We start from the raw sequence: 17737 nt of genomic DNA, 5'->3' as shown, positions 1-17737 counted from the left end.
GGGTAATCTCATAATTTTACCAAAATTAGGGTTTCCATGTTCATTAACAATTACTAACAATCCATGGGTGCAAGCAAGGATTACGGCCCATTTTAGCGAAATCGAGTTATTGGGCCTAAAACCCCTAATGGGCCCTACTTAGCCAATTCTGTCGTCTAGGCCCACTTAGCCTATATTCCATAACGGTTTTAACAGTCTTATCATGCAATTTAATAGATTTCCGTTTTCTACCAATTTTACCCAAATGGGCCCGAAAGCCTATTGGGCCCTATTGCGACCCTCGAGGCCCAACTTACCGTGAATGCCAAAAATCACGTTTTACCGCTTCCAATGTTTCTGATCATAATCTCATCGATTCTAACTAACTAGTGAGCGTTCGCTTGCTCACAAGTCCTCGAAATGCCAGAATTTCGGCATTTCGGCTTTTCGGCATTCATCGCTTTAAACTATGAAAAGGGTTCGTTACACACCTGATTTGCGATATTCCTTGACGAGATCTCCTATGCGATTTCTCCTTTGCCGAAGTTGATGACTAGATTTAGTCACTCCGATGATCCAAGCTTTTCACACACTCCTCGATCGGTAGCCTTTAATCCTCACAAGAGATCTACTCGTTGAAGAACGTTCCAAATACCTTCCTACCCCATATCCGTTGTGAATCCAACTGTTACGGGTTGAAGTTGAAACGTTTCCATAATCAATCACCTACGATAACCACCACCTGTCACTCAAACTTAACTATTCCAATATCAATATATGTAAATCCTAAGCACATCAGTCATACGGAACATAAGGGCATATTCGTCATTTTACCATACAGGGGTATTTTGGTAGTTTTACAAATTGAGGGTATTGCAGTAATTTCACAAACCAAGGGTATTTTAGTAATTTTGTATATCGAGGTAAAACAAGAATTTTGTAAATCAAGGGTAAAACAAGAATTTTGTAAATCAAGGGTAAAATAGTAATTCTATAAATCGAGGGTAAAATGGTAATTACAGTAAATCGAGGGTAAAACAAGAATTTCAGAATCGAGGGTAAAACGATAATTATGTAAATCACAGGGTAAAATGGTAATTATGTAAATTAGGGTAAAACGGTAATTCTATAAATCGAGGGTAAAATAGTAATTCAGAACCGAGGGTAAAACAGTAATTCTATAAATCGAGGGTACTTTGGTAATTTTACAAGTCGAGGTATTTCAATAATTTTACAATGTCGAGGGTATTTCAAGAATTTCACAAATTAGGGGTATTTTGGTAATTTTACAAACTAGGGGTATTTTGATAATTTTACAAACTAGGGGTATTTTGGTAATTTTACAAACTAGGGGTATTTTGGTAATTTTATAAACCAATGGTATTTTAGTAATTTTACAAAGCGGTATTTTGGTAATTTTGTAAACCAAAGTATTTTAAACATGGATAACAATACTAATGGTCAGAAGCCCATTCTCGCCCAAATGGGCCCACACTCGTGTGGCCTTTTAGCCCAAATCTAGCCACAAATATTAGATTCACCTAGCCTAGCCCAAATTTACTACACAATCAAACAACTTATCCAATTGGGCTTGTAGGCCCATTAGGCCCACATGACCCCTTTCGACCCATCGCGGCCCGAAGTAGCCATCCTACAGCTAGAGTAGTAAGAAATACACACCTGATAGGAGACTGGAGTTAATCCACACTCGAGCACTCTTAGCCGACGCCCAACCCAAACGAGCACGCCATACAAATGAAGGGATCAGCCAAGAAAGGTACATTTACTCTCTTCATGGTTCCCTCTATTTAAAGCCAGCTTCACAACCACTCTTATGTTAGCTTCCCGATGTGGGATCCCTCCAACATTAGAGTTTAAATTCAACACCAACTCTTGCCGCCCCCTGTTAGCAAAATAAATGCTCCTTGCTTGCCATGGGATTGAACCTATGCCTCCCTTAAATGCTCCACACGCTACTTGCCACTAAGCCACAAGGCTTTTTGTGTCATATTTTATCCCCAATTAATTATAAGGTCTAAAGGCCAAAGTCCAGGTTCCCTTAAAAAAAACAAAATAAATTGCAAGAGCCAAGACTTGAACCCAGGCTCCCATACAACCTTAATGACACCACAACCACTAGACTACAAGCTTCCTTGTGTCATTTATTTAACACAATAATTTAAAAACCCTCATCCAAGCATCCAGGTTTTTTTTTCACTTAATACCAAAATTTTTGCTAAAGCCCAAGTTTGAACCCAAGATTTCTCCAACACTTCTCAAATCCATTAACCACTAATAGCAAACATTTAATTGTTTCATTTCATTGCACAATTAAATACCTATATACAACCTCCTTACGGACCCCCACTCAAGGCCCAATACTTCTAGGCCCAAATTCGGGGTGTTACAATTATACTCCCCTTAAAGAAATTTCGTCCTCGAAATTTCCAACTATCAACTATGTGACATCCCTAAATTGACCCTAGTCGGAAAGTGGTTTCGGGACCACTAAACCGAGTCATAATAATAATTAACCATCATAATTGATGCTCATTATATGTATATATGCATGTGTGAAAATTTCATGTTTGGATTTTGTTAATTGTAAGTGAATTTTTATCAAATAGGACTTATGTGAGAAAATTTAGAAATGTGCTAGGCAAATGTAAGGTGGCCTATTAATACATGTGGGAAAGTGTTGTCCTTGCATGTCAAATTAGCCAAAATGAAGCATGATGGCCGGCCATACTATGGGTGGAAACATGTCTCCAACATGTTAGACTAGTGATGCATGTAGGAAACAATAAATTAAGAAAGTTAGCATTAAAGAAATGGAAAAAAAGATAATGATGATAACAAAAAAAAAAAAAGAGTGTGGATGCTTTCCCCCCCCCCCCCCTTGCCGTACATGGGAGAAACAAAAACAAAGAAAGAAAGAAAAAAAAAAGTGTTCATTCTCTCATTTTCTCCTTGCTTGGCCGAATGTACTAAGAAGAAAGGGGGGGAAGCTTGAGAAAATCAGCCATGGGAGTTTGCTAGACTAAGGTATGTTGATGTTATCCATGAGATTTATGCATGTTTTTAGTTGATAGTTTGAGTTCCACCTAACCCATGGTCTAAACCTTTACCATGAAATGGGGATGATATTCGCCATGGGTGTTGTCTTCTTGGTATCATTGATGTTTGATGTTTGATGTTGTGGTGGTGAGGCATGAAGATGAGTTAAGGTTCAACTAAGGTGGATTTGTGGATGTTATTTGCATGCTAAAGGTAAAGCTTGTAATGATGCATGGTATGGTGTTGTATGGCATTTGGCCATGGTAGGAAATAAAAGGAAACTATGTTCGTTGTTCATGTCATTTGAATGAGAAGTGCTAGTAAGGTGAAGTACAAATGTTAGTGTTTGATTTACTAGTGTATATATGCATACTAGCCTAGTTGTGAACTTGAATCAAATTGGTGTTAAGTCGATACAAGCGACCTTACTTGTTGAATGTATCAAGTGTGGAAATCGGCCTTAACATGAATGTGTATGTTCGGCCACATGAACGAATACATATGTTGATGTGTATATTCGGCCTTAGGTAGCCTATTGAGGGCCTTAGCTTTTCCTTGATGCTTGAATGAATTGTATTGAATTGCTTGATGTAATATAAAATGTGCATGACCAATGTGTATCCAAGCAAAAGGGTGGCCATATGACCATTTAAACTCCTTGTCATATTCGGCCATAAGCTAGCATAATGAGGTTTTAATAAGTTAAATTTGTGTGAACTAGCTCAAGAACTCAAAGGATCAAAGTTGGACAAGGGGAAAGACAAAGTAATCGAATAGCCATTGAAAACGTGCGACAACATCCGAGGTAAGTCATTAAGCATATATTTTGTATTGATTTAAATGATCATAATATATACGCAATTGTGTTTAATGAATTGATGTGTAAATGAAAATGTATGTGTATGGAATGATGCCATTGTTGAATGTATAAAGGCAGCAAAATGCATAAGGTATTGGTCACGGCACTAAGTGTGCGGGTATAAATGGAGACGGTGACAAGATTGGCACTAAGTGTGCGGGTATAAAATTGTACAGCACTAAGTGTGCGAGTTTGATTCTATAGCACTAAGTGTGCGAGCTGAAAATATATAGCACTAAGTGTGCGGATTCACTATATGCTCTTGTATTACAATTGGCACTGAGTGTGCGACATTATCGAGTTAATCCCGGACAGCGAATCGGGTAAGTACCTTGAGCTCATGACGAATAGACAATATGTTCATGCTCGGGGTTGAGCTTGGTAAGCTTTAAATCTATGTGATGATTGCAATTGTGTGATTGTGGTGAAAATGAGTTAGTGTGTGAAAATGCCTCAAATATCTTATCGTATAAATATGAAATGTGGATGTATGGCTTGGTATGAGATTGAACCGAAAGGTCCGAGGAATTATGGTATAGTTCGATATGGATGAAGTACCTAGCCTTGTTTCATTGTTTCACTTTGTGATGAATTTAGCTAATGGATAATTGTAAAGTGCTTATGACTTACTGAGTTATAAACTCACTCGGTGTTTTCTTGTCACCCATTTTAGGTCTCGTGGACTCGTATTGTTGCGTGCTCGGAACCGTCGTTGAAGTCATCACACCGGCTGAAATATTTTGGTATTGTCTTCGTTGTTGAAGAACATTTGGCATGTATAGGCTATTATATTTTGTTGAACTGTGGGTTGTAAACTTTAAGCCATGTGAAAATGGCCTATGTGGTCGCCGAGTGGGATGCTAGAACCTATAGCCACGAGTCTTAGAAACTTTAATTTTGATAAGGTGGCCATAATTTGTGTCATGTTTGATGGATGATTAAGGCCAAGGAAAGATTCATGAAATTGGCATAGTCTCTGCAGTAACTGTTGCAGACAGCAGCAGTGAGGTGAGATTGAAAAATAACTAAAAATAGTAGAAGTAGAATTAAATAGTGAATAAATTATGCAATTGAACCCTGATGAATCTAGTTTAATATGGATGGAACGAAACGACCATATGAGCAGTATATTGAGAGATATTAAAGTTCTCGTGAGACAGGGCCAGAACGGTTTCTGGGTCCCCTGTCGTGACTTTGAAAATTTAGTATAAATTATCCAGAAAGAATTAGAAGTCATGCCTTATATTTGCAGATTCCATTTTGAGTCTAGTTTCATTAGAAACAAACAGCACCAGTATTAAAGCCCTGTACAGAGAGATATTCAAGTTTTAACGCGCGAAGGTCAGTGTAGTCAACTCCTGTAACATTGGTGACTTTAACTAATAAACTGTACCAATTGGCCCAACCAAAAATTCTAGAAATAAATCCATGGATATATATATGAGTCTAAATTCAGGAAAAATTTACGGAATCAGTTTCCGAGTTTTGAAACTCGAGATATGATTTTTATGGCGACAGTGATGCAGTTTCCCAACCTGTCTGGAAATGCCAAATTGGTTGGTACCTTGAGAAGATTTGGCCCATTAACCCCTCGTGTCCGACACCGGCGACGGTCACGGGTTCGGGGTGTTACATTTTATTGGTATCAGAGCCATGGTTTAGTCGGTTCTAGGACTACCATAGCGCGTGTGAGTCTAGCTATACATGCCAAATTGTTAGTGCTTAATAATGTGATGACTTCTGACGGTTGAAATTTTTTTGTTTTGATTAGCAATGGAACCCGGGGTAGAGAGACCCTTGGCGGATGACGTTGAAAGTGTAGCGGCTGCTCCTGCGCAAGGGACACCGCCCGTTGAGCCTTAGTCATCCGCGAATAATCAAAATGAAGGGGCGAAACAAGCCTTCTTCACCATGATGAATGAGTGGGTCGCGCAATATGCCCGGACCAACCCGGCTGTCCAACCATTCTGAATTTAAATACTCCACCCCAAGAGCCCGCAATGCCTCTAGTTATTGATCCTGTGAGGTGAGTAAACCACCGTGGACTTGATTAGGAAGCGTGGGGCTGAGGAGTTCAAGGCCATAGTTCTTGATGATGCCGAAAAGGCCGAGTTCGCTCGATAACACCATTAGAGTGTTAGATGAACTGTCATGCACACCGATGAATGTCTTAAGTGTGCTATATCCTTGTTAAGAGACTCACTTACTATTGGTGGAGGACTTTAATTTCCATAGTCCCAAATGAACGAGTTACTTGGGATTTCTTTCAATCCAATTTGAAAGAAATACATTAGTCAACGGTTCATCGATCGAAGCGTAAGGAATTCTTGGAACTCAAGCAAGGCGGATGATCAGATCTCGAATCTGAACATGAGTTCGTAAGACTTAGTCGGTATGCTCGGGAGTGTGTGGCTGATGAGGTTGCGATGTGCAAAAGATTTGAAGAAGGATTGAATGAAGAGTTAAAGTTACTAGTGGGAATTTTGGAGATAAAGGAGTTCGTGACACTAGTCGAACAAGCACGCAAGGCGGAAGAACTTGGGAAGGAGAAGAAGAAGGCTGAATTTGAAGCAAGAGATTACCGTAAAAGATCGACGAGTAAAGCTCCGTTCTCGGCTGTAAAGAGGTTCGGGGAGGACACCAAGAAGTCGAGGACATTGCGGGAATTTCCATTAGAGCCCGACCATTGACGGACTCCCGAGCTACTTCAAGAGCTAGTGTGGGCAATAATCGTCAAGAGAGACCTGAATGCCCCAATGTGGAAGACGACACCTAGGTGAATGTTGGGGTAAGTCATTAATAGGGCTCATTATGGATGCGGTTCAAGGACCACTTCATTAGAGATTGCACGAGCTAGATGAGAGGAATAAGACGCAAGGTGCAAGACCTAGTGGAACGACAGTGGAGGTAGGCCCCAGAATCTCTGGAGGTAGGGGTGGTAATCGAGAGGAGCCTCTAATACGACCGTCCGATCCGAGACCCGTGCTCTGCTAGAGCATATGCCATCCGCAAGACGAGAGGAGGCATCCTCCCCGACGTTATCACTGGTACTTTTACTCTCTTTGATACTATTGTGATTGCATTGATTGACCCGGCTCTACTCACTCATATGTATGTGAAACCTTAGCATCCAAAGAAGACTCTACACCGTTGAGTCTCATGAGTTCGTAATTCGAGTGTCAAACCCTTTGGGTCAATACGTGCTCGTTGATAAAGTGTGCAAGAGATGCCCCTAATAATTCGAGAATCTGTTTTCCGCCCGATCGATGCTTCTACCATTTCATGAATTGATGTTATTCTTGGTATGGATTGGTGACCGTACATGATGCAAAGGTGGATCGCAAAGGAAAACCATTGATTTGAGGAGTGCAAATAATGAGGTAGTCTGAGTCGAGTCTCATCGATTTAAAAGGAGCGCCACGATAATATCTTCTATGACCGCTCGGAGGTATGTGAAAAGGGTGTGAAACATACCTTGCGTATGTGTTTGGAAGTAAAGAGACGGAAAGGAAACTCGAATCGGTACCAGTGGTTTGTGAGTATTCGATGTTTTTCCCGAGGAGTTACCGGATTGCCACCGGTTCGAGAAGTGGAATTCGCATCGAAGTTGTACCGGTACTACGCCGATTTCAATAGCCCCGTGTCGTATGGCATTAACGGAATTAAAGGAATTGAAGGTTCAATTGCAAGAATTGACGGATAGAGGTTTCGCTCGACCGAGTTTTTCTCCATGGGCGCTTTGTATTGTTTGTGAAGAAGAAGGACGGAACCATGAGGTTGTGCATCGACTATCGTCAACTCAATAAAGTGACGATAAAGAATAAATATCCATTGCCACGAATTGACGATTTGTTTGATCAATTAAAAGGAGCCTCGGTGTTTTCAAAGATAGATTTGAGGTCGGGGTACTATCAGTTGAGGGTCCGAGAATCGGACATACCCAAAACCGCTTTTAGAACGAGGTACGATCACTACGAATTCTTGGTGATGCCGTTTGGGCTCACTAATGCCCCTGCGGTGTTTATGGATTTAATGAATAGAATTTTCAGGCCATACTTGGATCGGTTCGTAGTTGTATTTATCGATGACATTTTGGTCTATTCGAGAGATGAAACCAACATGCTGAACACCGAGGCTAGTGTTGCAAATCTTACGAGATAAGCGATTATCGCAAAGTTCAAGAAATGTGAATTTTGGTTGAAAGAGGTTAGCTTTTGGGGCACGTGGTGTCCGCGATCGGTGTCGGGGTGGACCCGAACAAAATTCGCCATAGTCGATTGGAAACCACCAAGGAATGTTACCGGTTAGGAGCTTTTGGGGCTTGCGGTTATTACCGACGATTTGTAAAGGTTTCTCGACGATAGCCACGCCAATGACGGCTTACTCCAAAAGGATGTTAAGTTGAATGGACGGAGAAATGTCGAAAAGTTTCGATCAACTGAAAGCTTATTTGATGAAGCCCCAATTCTAGTGCAACCCGAATCGGGCAAAGAGCTTGTCATTTATAGTGACGCATCCCTACTTGGGTTGGATTGCGTATTGATGCAAGAAGGGCGAGTTGTGGCCTATCGTCGAGACAATTAAAGCCACATGAGAAAAATTATCCGACCCATGATCTCGAATTGGTCGCCATCGATTCGCCTTAAAGATATGGCGACATTACTTATTTGGTGAGAAGTGCCATGTGTATTCGGATCACAAAAGTCTCAAATATTTGATGACCCAAAGAGACTTAAATCTGCGACAAAGGCGATGGCTCGAGTTGTTAAAAGATTATGAGCTCGTCATTGATTATCACCGGGAAGGGCTAATGTGGTTGCGGATGCCTTAAGCGAAATCACTATTTGCTTTATGAAGCGATGAATGTACACTTGTCTATCCTACCCGACAATGTGTTAGTAGCTGAATTGAAAGCCAAACCATTATTGATACGTCAAATTCGTGAAGCTCGTAAAGTCGATGATAAGTTGGTTGCAAAGCGGGATGAGTGTGTTCGAACAAGGACTCGAATTTCAAATCGATGATGACGATTGTTTGAGGTTCGAAGTCGTCGTGTGTTCCAAAGAATTGAACTTATTCCAATAATTTTGAACGAAGCCCATTGTAGCCGAATGGCAATCCACCCGGGAGTACGAAGATGTACAACGATTTGAAACGTCGGTTTTGGTGGCATGGTATGAAACGAGACATCTCTGATTTTGTTTCGAGATGTTTAATATGTCAATAAGTGAAAGCGGAACATCAAGTGCCTTCAGGATTACTTCAGCCGATCATGATACCCGAGTGGAAATGGGATCGAGTCACAATGGACTTTGTATCCGGACTGCCATTGTCAGTGAGTAAGAAGGATGCGATTTGGGTCGTTGTCGATAGACCGACTAAGTCGGCTCACTTTATCCCCGTCGTCGGATTTTTCAATGGACAAACTAGCCAATTATCGTTTCTCGATTGTGAGATTACACGGGTACCTATTTCCATCGTGTCGGATAGAGATCCGAGATTTACCTCGCGATTTTGGAAGAAGTTGCAAGAAGCTTTGGGTACCAAGTTGCATTTCAAAGACCGCCTTCCACCCCCAAACCGATGGTCAATCCGAGCGGATAATTCAAATACTCGAGGATATGTTGAGATGTTGTATCCTTGAGTTTAGTGGTTCATGGGAGCGGATATCGCCTTTGATTGAATTCGCACAACAATAGCTTTCAATCAAGTATTAAGATGGCGCCTTACGAGGCTTTATACGGTCGTAAATGCCGTACCCATTATTCTGGATGAACTTAGTGAAGGTAAATTCTTGAGGTTGATTTGGTTAAGGATGCCGAGCAAAAGTTCGAGTAATTCGTGAAAGTTTGAAAGCTGCCGGATCGCCAAAAGTCGTATGCGGATTTGAAAAGAAAAGATGTTGAATATCGGGTTGGAGACAAGGTCTTTCTCAAAGTTTCACCTTGGAAGAAGGTGCTTAGATTTGGTCGTAAGGGCAAATTGAGTCCGAGGTTCATCGGGCCATATGAAGTATCCGAACGAGTTGGGCGATCGCATATCGATTAATTTTTCCCCGAGCTCGAAAGGATTCTAACGTTTTTCATGTCTCGATGCTTGACGATATAGGTCGATCCATCGCACGTAATTGCTCCATCTCGAGATTGAGATTCACCTAATTTGAGCTATGAAGAGGAACCGGTTCGCATTATGAGGCGTGAAGTAAAGAGTTGCGCAATAGGAAAATCCCGTTAGTGAAGGTGTTGTGGCATAAACACGGAATGGAAGAAGCCACTTGGGAACTTGAGGACTCTATGAAAGAGCGATACCCAAGCCTATTTACCGGTAAGATTTTCGGGGACGAAAATTTCTTAAGTGGGGGAGAGTTGTGACATCCCTAAATTGACCCTAGTCGGAAAGTGGTTTCGGGACCACTAAACCGAGTCATAATAATAATTAACCATCATAATTGATGCTCATTATATGTATATATGCATGTGTGAAAATTTCATGTTTGGATTTTGTTAATTGTAAGTGAATTTTTATCAAATAGGACTTATGTGAGAAAATTTAGAAATGTGCTAGGCAAATGTAAGGTGGCCTATTAATACATGTGGGAAAGTGTTGTCCTTGCATGTCAAATTAGCCAAAATGAAGCATGATGGCCGGCCATACTATGGGTGGAAACATGTCTCCAACATGTTAGACTAGTGATGCATGTAGGAAACAATAAATTAAGAAAGTTAGCATTAAAGAAATGGAAAAAAGATAATGATGATAACAAAAAAAAAAAGAGTGTGGATGCTTTCCCCCCTTGCAGTACATGGGAGAAACAAAACAAAGAAAGAAAGAAAAAAAGTGTTCATTCTCTCATTTTCTCCTTGCTTGGCGAATGTACTAAGAAGAAAGGGGGAAGCTTGAGAAAATCAGCCATGGGAGTTTGCTAGACTAAGGTATGTTGATGTTATCCATGAGATTTATGCATGTTTTAGTTGATAGTTTGAGTTCCACCTAACCCATGGTCTAAACCTTTACCATGAAATGGGGATGATATTCGCCATGGGTGTTGTCTTCTTGGTATCATTGATGTTTGATGTTTGATGTTGTGGTGGTGAGGCATGAAGATGAGTTAAGGTTCAACTAAGGTGGATTTGTGGATGTTATTTGCATGCTAAAGGTAAAGCTTGTAATGATGCATGGTATGGTGTTGTATGGCATTTGGCCATGGTAGGAAATAAAAGGAAACTATGTTCGTTGTTCATGTCATTTGAATGAGAAGTGCTAGTAAGGTGAAGTACAAATGTTAGTGTTTGATTTACTAGTGTATATATGCATACTAGCCTAGTTGTGAACTTGAATCAAATTGGTGTTAAGTCGATACAAGCGACCTTACTTGTTGAATGTATCAAGTGTGGAAATCGGCCTTAACATGAATGTGTATGTTCGGCCACATGAACGAATACATATGTTGATGTGTATATTCGGCCTTAGGTAGCCTATTGAGGGCCTTAGCTTTTCCTTGATGCTTGAATGAATTGTATTGAATTGCTTGATGTAATATAAAATGTGCATGACCAATGTGTATCCAAGCAAAAGGGTGGCCATATGACCATTTAAACTCCTTGTCATATTCGGCCATAAGCTAGCATAATGAGGTTTTAATAAGTTAAATTTGTGTGAACTAGCTCAAGAACTCAAAGGATCAAAGTTGGACAAGGGAAAGACAAAGTGATCGAATAGCCATTGAAAACGCGTGCGACAACATCCGAGGTAAGTCATTAAGCATATATTTTGTATTGATTTAAATGATCATAATATATATGCAATTGTGTTTAATGAATTGATGTGTAAATGAAAATGTATGTGTATGGAATGATGCCATTGTTGAATGTATAAAGGCAGCAAAATGCATAAGGTATTGGTCACGGCACTAAGTGTGCGGGTATAAATGGAGACGGTGACAAGATTGGCACTAAGTGTGCGGGTATAAAATTGTACAGCACTAAGTGTGCGAGTTTGATTCTATAGCACTAAGTGTGCGAGCTGAAAATATATAGCACTAAGTGTGCGGATTCACTATATGCTCTTGTATTACAATTGGCACTGAGTGTGCGACATTATCGAGTTAATCCCGGACAGCGAATCGGGTAAGTACCTTGAGCTCATGACGAATAGACAATATGTTCATGCTCGGGGTTGAGCTTGGTAAGCTTTAAATCTATGTGATGATTGCAATTGTGTGATTGTGGTGAAAATGAGTTAGTGTGTGAAAATGCCTCAAATATCTTATCGTATAAATATGAAATGTGGATGTATGGCTTGGTATGAGATTGAACCGAAAGGTCCGAGGAATTATGGTATAGTTCGATATGGATGAAGTACCTAGCCTTGTTTCATTGTTTCACTTTGTGATGAATTTAGCTAATGGATAATTGTAAAGTGCTTATTACTTACTGAGTTATAAACTCACTCGGTGTTTTCTTGTCACCCATTTTAGGTCTCGTGGACTCGTATTGTTGCGTGCTCGGAACCGTCGTTGAAGTCATCACACCGGCTGAAATATTTTGGTATTGTCTTCGTTGTTGAAGAACATTTGGCATGTATAGGCTATTATATTTTGTTGAACTGTGGGTTGTAAACTTTAAGCCATGTGAAAATGGCCTATGTGGTCGTCGAGTGGGATGCTAGAACCTATAGCCACGAGTCTTAGAAACTTTAATTTTGATAAGGTGGCCATAATTTGTGTCATGCTTGATGGATGATTAAGGCCAAGGAAAGATTCATGAAATTGGCATAGTCTACTGCAGTAACTGTTGCAGACAGCAGCAGTGAGATGAGATTGAAAAATCACTAAAAATAGTAGAAGTAGAATTAAATAGTGAGTAAATTATGGAACTGAACCTTGATGAATCTATTTTTATATGGACGAAACGAAACGACCATATGAGCGGTATACTGAGAAATATTAAGGTTCTCGTGAGACAGGGCCAGAACGGTTTCTGGGTCCCCTGTCGTGACTTTGAAAATTTACCATAAATTATCCAGAAAGAATTAGGAGTCATTCCTTATATGTAAAGATTCCATTTTGAGTCTAGTTTCATTAGAAACAAATGGAACCAGTATTAAAGCCCTGTACAGATAGATATTCAAGTTTTAACGCGCAAAGGTCAGTGTAGTCGACTCCTGTAACATTGGTGACTTTAACTAATAAACTGTACTAATTGGCCCAACCAAAAATTCTAGAAATAAATCCATGGATAGATATATGAGTCTAAATTCAGGAAAAATTTATGGAATCAGTTTCCGAGTTTTGAAACTCGAGATATGATTTTTATGGCGACAGTGACGCAGTTTCCCAGCCTGTCTGGAAATGCCAAATTGGTTGGTACCTTGAGAAGATTTGGCCCATTAACCCCTCGTGTCCGACACCGGTGACGGTCACGGGTTCGGGGTGTTACAAACTAACCGTATTACTCAAGTCAAACCTCTATGCTTCCGCTACGCACTCTAATTAAAAATAATTCTTAGTACGACCCAGAACATCTAATTACCAAAGTAAAGAAACATTTATCAAGCACGCATACAATTCGTAACACATATTTAAATAAAATAAACTTGGCGATCCCGAGCTCGATGCTCCTTGGACCCACATCTAAGACATGCTCCTGTCTTCCTATGGCATTCACCCGGATGACGTCCGTTGCAGTCTTTGCAGATTGGATAGTTTGGTCGTGCCTTAACATGTTTCACAGAACGAGGCTTGGTTTTCTAAGAACTAGAATCCTTCCTTTTTCTTACACTCCATGCACCCTGCTTGAAGCGTTTCCCTAATTTCCTTAAGTTTGGTATCCAATACTTCCTCTACCACTTGCCTTACTAACTCGGCCAAGTTGCCTAAGTACCAAGCTCAGAGTTACCGCAACCCAAGTTGGTAGACTTTGCTTACCCTCAGAATCCATATCAATACTCTACATTACCAGTACACATATCAATTAACTACAAAGATCTCAAAAATTTTACTATTTATTCATATGTCTTATGCAGAGATAGTATTTTAAAGTTTCTATTTTCACAGAATCATAGCCTAGCTACGCCTCGGTATTCTAGAGTTTTAGGGTTGCCCTAGTCATAATGTCATGATATGGTCTCGTTCTATCTACAGTAATATCTTAATACAAAGGTAATATGAGGAAAAATACTTACAGACTTGGTGCCGGGATTCAGCGCCACTTCTTTCTCAATCCATTTAAAACTCGAAAACCATATTTTGATCACCGAAAATAGAAATTTAAAACTTTGATTTGAAAACACCCTTTATTTTGAAACTCTTGATTTAAAACAAAAAACTTGGACCATTTTAACATATATACTCGCAAAACATCCTTAAAATGAACTTTTCAAAACCATTTCCAAAATACCCTTCTTAGGCCTAAATTTTTGAAAAATTTTCAGACCGATCCACACCGAGTTGTTGCAACTTAGCTCGATACCACTAAATGTAACACCCCAAACCCGCCCAGACGTTATGGCCGAATCTGACGTGCCACATTGGAGTTGAAAACCCACGTTCCGTTTTAGTGTTTTAAAACCATACATTTTATTGAGTTAACAAAGTGTATGGAAGCCGGGCACCGTGTAGGTATCCGAGACAGAGGAGGTGAGCCATGAAGGCTGCTTAAGTACCAAGCTCTTTAATTGGATCCAATCCTAGACATGCCCACAACCATAGCCACACTTGGTTATATCGAGTTTAAATTTGTTTAAGTGGACGTCTTTGATAAATCGATTAATCGTGGTGTTGAGATATTTTGAAAACAAGTATCATTTTGAAAACACGTCCTAAGTCTAGCCCATTTGAATAATTATTAACCAATTTTAAAGTTATTAAAATTAAAATAATTCAAAAGAAATAAAAGGAAAGTTAAAATTGGCCTTATTACAACCCAAAATAAATAATAATTAAAGGAAATTAAATGAAAACCAACACTTATTTAAAAGTCCAAAGACAATCACCGTGGCAGCTCTGAATCCTCCTCCCAAGTCCCACATCAAGGCTCACCGCAAGGTTAAGGAAAGGGGTGAGTTTGGAAACTCACAGTGCAACAAGCCCTTTCGAGCCCAAAACAATAACGACTGTTGGGTCTAAGCCCAAATCAATCTCAATCATGCACTGGGCCGTATCCCTTTTCATATTTCATATTTCATATCTTGGGCGAAGCCTTTTCATATTTCATATTCTTGGGCGAAGCCTTTTCATATTTCATATTCTTGGGCCAAAGCCTTTATCAGAAAGCAGTATGGCCCTTAGGCCCATTTCAATGTCACATATAATTTCAATGAAAGAATGCAACCCATTTGGGAGACTACTCAACCCACCATCTGCTACTCTCCACCGTACCAACCAACACACCATGTGGGATTAACTCGACCCACCCCGCCAAACTCTCCATTGGCAAAGATAGTCATTTATCATATAACCGAGGCCTAGCCTCTTTTAATAATCGGGGCAAAAGCCCTTTCAATAAGCGGGCATAAGCCCTTTTATAAGCGGGGCATAAGCCTTTTGATAATCGGGGCATAAGCCCTTTTGATAAGCGGGCATAAGCCCTTTTGATAATCGGGGCATAAGCCCTTTTCACTTCCTCCATCCATATAAAACCCAACCCAATGCATTTATGATTACCTCATGTGCATATCATACATATCATGTGCATAGCATACATTTCATGTGCATATCATACATACCATATTTATCAAAATCCCATGTATTAAAATCATACATAAACCCTAGGGGTATAATGGTCATTTTACCTAGGGGCAAAACGGTCATTTTCATATTATAAGGGTAATCTCGTAATTTTACCAAAATTAGGGTTTCCATGTTCATTAACGATTACTAACAATCCATGGGTGCAAACAAGTGATTACGGCCCATTTTAGCGAAATCGAGTTATTGGGCCTAAAACCCTAATGGGCCCTACTTAGCCAATTCGTCGTCTAGGCCCACTTAGCCTATATTCCATAACGGTTTTAACGGTCTTATCATGCAATTTAATAGATTTCGTTTTCTACCAATTTTACCCAAATGGGCCCGAAAGCCTATTGGGCCCTATTGCGACCCTCGAGGCCCAACTTACCGTGAATGCCAAAAATCACGTTCTTACTGCTTCCAATGTTTCGATCATAATCTCATCGATTCTAACTAACTAGTGAGCGTTCACTTGCTCACAAGTCCTCGAAATGCCAGAATTTCGGCATTTGACTTTTCAAAGATTCATCGCTTTAAACTATGAAAAGGGTTCGTTACACACCTGATTTGCGATATTCCTTGACGAGATCTCCTATGCGATTTCTCCTTTGCCGAAGTTGATGACTAGATTTAGTCACTCCGATGATCCAAGCTTTTCACACACTCCTCGATCGGTAGCCTTTAATCCTCACAAGAGATCTACTCGTTGAAGAACGCTCCAAATACCTTCCTACCCCATATCCGTTGTGAATCCAACCATTACGGGTTGAAGTTGAAACGCTTCCATAATCAATCACCTCGATAACCACCACCACACTCAAACTTAACTATTCCAATATCAATATATGTAAATCCTAAGCACATCACTCATACGGAACATAAGGGCATATTCGTCATTTTACCATACAGGGGTATTTTGGTAGTTTTACAAATTGAGGGTATTGCGGTAATTTCACAAACCAAGGGTATTTTAGTAATTTTGTAAATCGAGGTAAAACAAGAATTTTGTAAATCAAGGGTAAAACAAGAATTTTGTAAATCAAGGGTAAAACAGTAATTCTATAAATCGAGGGTAAAATGGTAATTCTGTAAATCGAGGGTAAAACAGTAATTCTGTAAATCGAGGGTAAAACGATAATTATGTAAATCGGGGGTAAAATGGTAATTATGTAAATTAAGGGTAAAACGGTAATTCTATAAATCGAGGGTAAAATAGTAATTCTGTAAACTGAGGGTAAAACGGTAATTCTGTAAATCGAGGGTAAAACGGTAATTTTACAAATCGAGGTAAAAGCAGTAATTCTATAAATCGAGGGTACTTTGGTAATTTTACAAGTCGAGGTATTTCAATAATTTTACAGTGTCGAGGTATTTCAGTAATTTCACAAATTAGGGTATTTTGGTAATTTTACAAACTAGGGTATTTTGATAATTTTACAAACTAGGGGTATTTTGGTAATTTTACAAACTAGGGGTATTTTGGTAATTTTATAAACCAATGGTATTTTAGTAATTTTACAAAGCAGGGTATTTTGGTAATTTTGTAAACCAAAGTATTTTAAACATGGATAACAATACTAATGGCTCTAAAGCCCATTCTCGGCCCAAATGGGCCCACACGCTCGTGTGGCCCTTTTAGCCCAAATCTAGCCACAAATATTAGATTCACCTAGCCTAGCCCAAATTTACTACACAATCAAACAACTTATCCAATTGGGCTTGTAGGCCCATTAGGCCCACATGACCCCTTTCGACCCATCGCGGCCCGAAGTAGCCATCCTACAACTAGAGTAGTAAGAAATACACACCTGATAGGAGACTGGAGTTAATCCACACTCCGAGCACTCTTAGCCGACGCCCAACCCAAACGAGCACGCCATACAGCGAAAGGGATCAGCCAAGAAAGGTACATTTACTCTCTTCATGGTTCCCTCTATTTAAAGCCAGCTTCACAACCACTCTTATGTTAGCTTCCCGATGTGGGATCCCTCCAACATTAGAGTTTAAATTCAACACCAACTCTTGCCACCCCCTGTTAGCAAAATAAATGCTCCTTGCTTGCCATGGGATTCGAACCTATGCCTCCCCTTAAATGCTCCACACGCTACTTGCCA

The 17737-nt window shown here is 39.9% G+C and overlaps 2 long non-coding RNA genes across 2 annotated transcripts; one reads left to right on the top strand and one right to left on the bottom strand.

Moving 5' to 3' along the window:
* Positions 1-473: 473 nt before the first annotated feature.
* On the bottom strand, positions 474-17535 carry LOC128283529 (uncharacterized). The gene is made up of 2 exons (XR_008273890.1): positions 17432-17535; positions 474-705 (listed from the first exon to the last, which is right to left on the bottom strand). It is a non-coding gene; the product is annotated as an uncharacterized LOC128283529 (long non-coding RNA).
* LOC128283532 (uncharacterized) lies at positions 4435-12622 on the top strand. Its single transcript, XR_008273893.1, has 3 exons — positions 4435-4505; positions 11645-12021; positions 12372-12622. It is a non-coding gene; the product is annotated as an uncharacterized LOC128283532 (long non-coding RNA).
* Positions 17536-17737: the final 202 nt, after the last annotated feature.

Source organism: Gossypium arboreum, chromosome 2 (assembly GCF_025698485.1).
Source record: "Gossypium arboreum isolate Shixiya-1 chromosome 2, ASM2569848v2, whole genome shotgun sequence".
Classification (NCBI taxonomy): domain Eukaryota; kingdom Viridiplantae; phylum Streptophyta; class Magnoliopsida; order Malvales; family Malvaceae; genus Gossypium; species Gossypium arboreum.
The sequence above is the reverse complement of the archived record's forward strand: the minus strand, read 5'-3'. Positions and strand labels throughout refer to the sequence as shown.